Raw genomic sequence first — 8,103 nt, forward strand, 5'->3', positions numbered from 1 at the left:
AAAGTGAACCTGATAACGAAAAATGTGAAAAACAATTGGATATATTCCAAAAGTGTGTCAAAGCAACTGCAGAAAAGCATTTACCAATAGCTCAAATAAACAGCAAAAAGGAATGGATGACAAATGAAATTCTAAACCTATTTGAAGAAAGACGAAAATGCAACAGAGGGTCTGCAGAATACCAAACATTGAACAACCACATTAAATCCAAATGCATCGAGGCACACGAGAACTATCTAGACTGGAAATGCTGCGAAATCGAAAGAGAATACAAACCCAACCCCCAACAAGCTCACCAAAGAATAAAAGAACTATCAGGGAAAAGGAAAAGCAAAGCAGCAGGAAGTTGTATCCAAAACAAACAAGGGGAACTGCTATTTGAAGAACAACATATAGAAAGCCGATGGGTAGAATACATAGGCGAACTGTACAATGATCCAAATAGAAATGAACCACCACTGAAATTCAAAGAACCATTAAGCGGACCAAACATCACCAAAAGTGAAATTGAACATGCCATGGAACGAATGAGGGATGGTAAAGCAACAGGCCCTGATGAAATATCTGTAGAGGTATTAAAAAGCCTAGGAGATCTAGCAATTGATGAACTTCACATATTATTCAACAATATATACAATACTGGGAAAATTCCAGAAAATCTCTGTAACTCTATTTTCATAGCAATACCAAAGAAAGCAGGTGCAGTCAGATGCGAAAATTTTAGAACTATAAGTTTAATAAGCCACATCAACAAAATACTGTTGCGTATAATTATCAACAGGCTAAAGAATAAGATTAACCCCGAAATCGCAGAAGAACAATATGGATTCCAACCTGACAGAGGGACAAGGAACGCAATATACCTCCTCCGTGTTTTAAGTGAAAGAGCTATACAGGTTCAGACCCCACTATACCTCTGTTTTGTCGACTACAAAAAAGCTTTTGATAGAGTACGCCACGAAGAAATACTAAAACAACTGCACTCCATTGGCGCTGATGAGAAAGACCTCAGACTCATGCAAACATTATACTACACCCAGCAGGCATCTATCAAAATCGGAAACTCTACAGGAAATTCCATTCCTATTAAGAAAGGAGTCCGTCAAGGTGTGTTGCCTCACCAGATCTGTTTAATCTATACCAAGAAACAATCATGAGGGGCATAAATAATATGGAGGGAATAAAAGTAGGAGGTCACAACATAAATAATATAAGATATGCAGACGATACGGTACTCATTGCAACATCAGAAATCCAACTTCAAAAGATTGTTGACAAAGTGGTAGTAGATAGTGAAGCCAAGGGAATGGAAGTGAATATCACCAAAACGGAATGCATGGTAATACAGAAAAAGCCCGAAAACAACAACACCTGCAATATAACGATTCACGGCGAGCAACTTACCAACGTAAAAAGTTTTAAATACCTAGGTTCAATAGTGACAACAGATGGAAGATGTAACCGAGACATACGAGCAAGAATAACTCAAGCCAAACAGGCCTTCATGGACCTGGGAAACTTTTTGAAAAACAAACAGATGTCGTTCGGGATTAGATTCCGAGTCTTGAAGTGCTACGTGTGGCCAATCTTGTTATACGGATGCGAAAGCTGGACTACAAATGCAGAAACACAAAAGAACATTGAAGCTTTTGAAATGTGGTGCTTGAGAAGGATGCAGAGAATATCGTATACTGCACACAAAACGAACGAAGAAGTGCTAAAACAAACATACCAACAAAGGAAACTAATGCCCTTAATAGTGGATCGACAACTATCCTTTTTCGGACACATAGTAAGGAAAGATAAGAATGAATACCTGGCAAGTTGTGGAAAAATACCTGGTAAACGCGCCCGGGGGAGACAAAGAAAAACACTCATAGACCAACTGAAGGGCTTCACCAACCTAACAATCCAAGAGCTGTTTGAAAAAGCAAGAGACAGGGAGGAATGGAGAGAGATAATTCATGCAGTATCCGAAGCCTGGACCAGGCATGGAACCTAGAAAAGAAAATGTGTGTGTGTGTAGCGCGAGATTCAATATATGCTATTCATTCAACAGTTTCATGCTTATCGTGTTGCGTCTGTTTGTTTTAAACAATTAAAGTTTAATTCATGGATTACCATCATAGATGTGGATTATAATATTGTGTTCAAGTACAAGTCTTCAAACCACTTCGGATTAGTTCTACATTAATACTTTGTTCGATTTATGTATTAATTGTAAACAGGAATAATGGCATTGTGATTCGTTTGCTTGTTTCACTAGGCAAAGGCATTCTTTATGAACATTAATGGCGTGGTGCTTGTGATTATGTGTCGGTTCAAGATTTGATTGACCAGTGTGTTGCTTTGTTTTAGTTTTAAATTTGTTCTCTCGTATAAATTATTGGACATACATCGAATTATTTGTTTTAAAAAGTTTTAAATAGCTAATAATAACAAATCTACTTTTCAAGTCATGGCTATTCAGATATATTTCTTTACTTTATCCTCATCTCTATATCCTTATCCAGACTTGGGGATGATATCTAGTGATAGAAGTAATATAATAGTATAAGATATTACAATTTCTTAACAGCTTGCGGATCATTGTTTAATAAATTCTTTCATTGAAATGTACTGAGTGCCGGATTCAAGCGCAGATTATACTTAGAGGAAAGTGAGAGAAAGGGAGAGAGATAGAGAGAAAGGGGGGGGGGGGGTGGCATGCTTAGACATATTCAGTGTTGCCAAAACTTCGGTCTGGAGCAAAAAATTCCGGTTACGGGCAACCTCCCTCAAATTCCGGTGAGGTCAATTTGTTCCAAGGATACCCCCCCCCCCCCTCCTTTCCGACCACCTCATCATCATCACTGCCACTACTTCTGCAACCACCATCACCATATCATCAATACCTCTACTACTACAACCACCAAAACCACATCATTATCACTACCACTACAACTACACCACCACCGCATTATCATCACTACCAGTACTACTACAGCCATCACTACCACCACTATTACAACAACCACCACCACTACTGCAACCACTACCACCACATCATCATCACTACCTCTACTTCTACAACCACCACCACCTCATCATCACAACCACTACTACTAGAGCCACCAACACCACATCATTATCACTACCACAACTACACCACCACCACGATATCATCATCACTACTACTACTACTACTACAACCACCACCACTACATCATCATCACTACTACTACAACTACGAACACCACCACCTTTATCATCGTCACCACTACTACTACAACCACCACATCATCACTACCACCACTACTACAAGCGCCACCACAACCTCCATATCATCATCATTACTACCACTACTAATACAACCACCACCACGACATCATCATTACCACTTCTACTGCAGCCACTACCACCACATCATCATCACTATCACTACTACAACTACAACCACCACCCCATCATACCAGCATTACTACTACTACTACTACTACTACTACTACTACTACTACTACTACTACTACTACTACTACTACTACTACTACTACCATCGCCACCACATCATCATCACTACCACCACTACTACAACCACCACCACAGCATCATCATCGCTACTACTACTACAAGCACCATCATCACCTCATCATCACTACCACTACTACTACCCATCATCATCACTACCACTGCTACTACAACCACCACCACCGCATTATCATAATTATCACAACTCCTACAAACACCGCCACTACATCATCATCACTACCACTACTACTACAACCACCTTCACATCATCATCACGACCACAACTACTACATCCACCACCACCACATCATCATCGTTACCACTACTACTATAACCACCACCATCACATCTTCATCACTACCACTACTACTACAACCACCAACACCACATCATTATCACTACCACAACTACTACACCACCACCATATCATCATACTACTACTACTACTACTACTACTACTACTACTACTACTACTACTACACAACCACCACCACTACATCATCAACACTACTACTACAACCACCAACACCACCACCACCACATCATCGTCACCATTACTACTACAACCACCACATCATCACTACCACCACTACTACAAGCGCCACCACAACCTCCACATCATCATCATTACTACCACGACTAATACAACCACCACCACGACATCATCATTACCACTTCTACTGCAGCCACTACCAACACATCATCATCACTATCACTACTACAACTACAACCACCACCACATCATACCAGCACTTCTACTGCTACTTTTATTACTACTACTACTACTACTACTACTACTACTACTACTACTACTACTACTACTACTACTACTACTACTACTACTACTACTATTACTGCTACTACTACTACTACTACTACTACTACTACTACTACTACTACTACTACTACTACTACTATCATCGCCACCACATCATCATCACTACCACCACTACTACAACCACCACCACATCATCATCATCATCATCACTACTACTACTACAAGCACCATCATCACCTCATCATCACTACCACTACTACTACCCATCACCACCACATCATCATCACTACCACTGCTACTACAACCAACAACCACCACATCATCATCGTTACCACTACTACTACAACCACCACCACATCATCACCATTGCCACTACTACTACAACCACCTCCACCACATCTTCATCAATACCACTAGTACTACAACCACCACGACATCATCTCTCTCTCTCTCTCTCTCTCTCTCTCTCTCTCTCCCCTCTCCCCACACACTCTCTCTCTCTCTCTCTCTCTCCTCTCTCTCTCTCTCTCTCTCTTTGTCTATCTATCTGTGCGCACGTGTGTGTGTCCGTGTCTGTACGTCTGCCTCGATCTCTTCCATCTATCTATATTCCTCACCTCTCTTTTACTTTACTTCTCTTTGAAGACTTGATATTCTTAACATAATACGTTACGAAAGTAAATACAAAGACATTGTACACTCTCTTATAGACCCCCCCCCCCCCCCTCAACCCCAACACACAGACCATAATTAATTAATGCAGTTGCACAATGCCGGGATTACGGTGATCCATGCTTGTAAATTTGATGTGTAGCTGCGTGTGGGCCGTGCAAAGCAATGGCCTACACACTCGGCTGTGGCGAGCGGGTGAATCTGCCCGGTGTGAGTGCCCTGGGAGGGACACAACGCCGGGAGCAGAATTTTCCAAGATCACTGTCACCTATGAAATTAAAAATGTCTCCATACAATGACATAAATTAAAGAATTTTTAAAATAGTCTTGGTTTTCTTCTTCTTTACCTCGACAGTGTGGTAAAAGTAAATTTAATTTGATGTTTGTTTGTTTTGTTTTGATTTTTTATTATTTTGTTTTATCTTTTATCATATCGGTCAACATGGCTGATACCTGTTGGCATTGAGCTTCGGCCAGGGGAATGATTAAATTCAGTAATATCTTTAGCATTCTTAGTATTAATTGTCAGACTTTCCATGTTTTGGCAGTTCTGAAAAAAAAAATAATATCAAGATCTATTATCCCTTATTGAAGTTGAGTATCTTGAAATAATTATTTTGAATTCATCTCCGCACGTGAAGGTAATTAGAGAGTAGTCCAAAAAAAAAAAAATCATATTCTTTTACGTTATCAATACCTTAACCCTCTCCTTACCACCCATAGGAAAATCGTCACATTCGTTACGATGTAACCGACAATTTTCTCATTCTGATTTCTCTTGTACATCACAAAATTTAAAGAAATGCTTTGATTACAGCTATAAATACTTAACATTGTGTTGTAGGGCTCAAGAAAAGTATTTTTTGTGCTGGGTGGGTGTGAATATTTTGGGGAACTTCTAAAAATAGCTGGTAAGGAGAGAGTTAAACTAATTTATATAATTGAATTAAATCATCTCTCTTTCTTCTACCTTTTAATATCGGAAGGCCTAGACATTTTAATCTTTCTTCACAGCATATAATCAAAGACGCGTAGCTAGTTTTCTTGGATATAATATCATGAAGAGTCGGCACTCATTTTGTCTCATGTCTTTGGACATTCCTTTTCCGGGTTGTCTTAAAAATTCAGGACTCCATAATATAGCAATTCCGTTCTCCAAAATTATAGGTCTGATCACTGATTTATACGGGACGCTAAAATGAGCATCTAGGTGATAGAGGCGTCTTAAATTCCCTATTATTTTTGTGGCCGTATTTAAGATATTTTATATTGATCGTCAACGTTTAAAGTACAATCAAATATTATTATAACACCCATATCTCTGTCCGTGACTGTAACTAATAATATTTGTTTTAGCAACGTCTGCATAATACACATTTTTCGGGTTGTTTTTGCCCATATGCAAGACTTTGCATTTTGAGAAGTTAGAGCGCTTTCTCGCTGTCTTAAAACAAGACATGTATGTATTTTGCAAGACTTAAAAAAGTCTGTAGAAGAATACTTTTAATTCTGCATCATGGACAAATAATTTACACTTAGAAGAAACTTTGTCAAGCAAGTCATTAATATACAAAAATTATAAGAAGTGGTCTTTTTCCCAAAATATCATATCAAATAAGTATCACCAATTTTTTGGGCATTCAAGGTAGGTTCCTTGGAAATATCTCATTCAACAAACACGTTGCAAAGATAATTATTTGTTTAATGCTGCTTTTTTTTTCTTTTTTTTTTTTTCAATACCACCCGCAACGATTGTTTTCAATAACTTATTTGGTACTCTTTTGGCAAAAAAAAAAAAAAAAAAAAAAATTAAATACCGGAATGGCGGGACTGTCAGGCCTTTTTAGAAATACCATTTAATTGTCCCAATATTTCTTATTTTTAAAAGCCGGTTATGTGGTCTATCGTATGACACTCGCTTTCGGATCGGAAGGCCCTGGTTCGAGCCTCGCGGTCGACGCATAGTTGAGTCCTTGGAAAAAGATCTTTACTCAAATTTTCTCACCGTACTCAGGTGTAAAATGAATACCTGGCCGTTCACAGCGTTGTCTTTCTCCGAAAAATTGTAATATCGCCTAACAGGCGTTCTGTCCCGTCCTACAGTTGCTGTTGACCAGGGACCCCTTGTAAAGCGCTTTGAGCACGTTTAGTGGATATTGCGCTTTATAAAAGCTCAATTTTTTATTTTTTATTTTATTTTTTATTGAAAAAATAGATGGGTTTAGTACAGGGCTTACATATTGCAAGCGGCGTAGCCTGGTCATTTAGGAGCATGGGGCTGGATTTGAGATTGGTTGTCGCATATATATATATATATATATATATATATATATATATATATATATATATATATATATAGAGAGAGAGAGAGAGAGAGAGAGAGAGAGAGAGAGAGAGAAGGGAGAGAGAGGGAGAGAGAGAGAGAGAGAGAGAGAGAGAGAGAGAGAGAGAGAGAGAGAGAGAGAATATGATGCACTCAATTATTTTACCAAAATTTGTATGTTCTTTGTAACTTGTTCATCATGCCTGGCTAAGGATAAGCGATAGCCACTGTCAATCTGTGCACCTATGTGAAGAGTACCAACGGTTTTCAATCTAGTGGTGATATTTAAATGTAAGTTAGACTTCTGATGGTCCAATGCTCTCTGTGTTAAATTTTTTCAAACAGGTAAATCCACTTCTTGTCCAAGACAATTCTGTATTGTTGTTATCGCCAAACAAAATACAATTAAAAGAAAATAAACTCTTATTTTCTATTCTCACCGATAGCCAAGGAAAACGACTATACCAATCTTTATCAAATTAAATGACCGATTCTGTTTCCCGTCTTTAATAGTGAGTACAAAATCGTTTGGTTGATGGGGACCGAGACTTTTAATCAAAAGTTTATTTTCCCTATTCAAAGAACTGGTATTGATAGCCAACAGGTAATCAACGTGATTCATCACACTTAATAGCAATTAATTAAAATTTTAAAAACAAACACTGCACACATCCGATTAACACACTCAAGTTAAAAGGGACAATGGGGAATTCAATATCACATGCCTGACACGCCTCAAAGAGGGATGGGTAACAGGTACAACACGATTGTCATTAATGGAACAATTAGGTCATTGTGTGTGGCTGCGAGTAAGACAGCCACA

The sequence above is a fragment of the Berghia stephanieae genome, chromosome 9, assembly GCF_034508935.2.
Source record: "Berghia stephanieae isolate SIO BIC M18660-M18661 chromosome 9, UCSD_Bste_1.3, whole genome shotgun sequence".
NCBI classification, from domain to species: domain Eukaryota; kingdom Metazoa; phylum Mollusca; class Gastropoda; order Nudibranchia; family Aeolidiidae; genus Berghia; species Berghia stephanieae.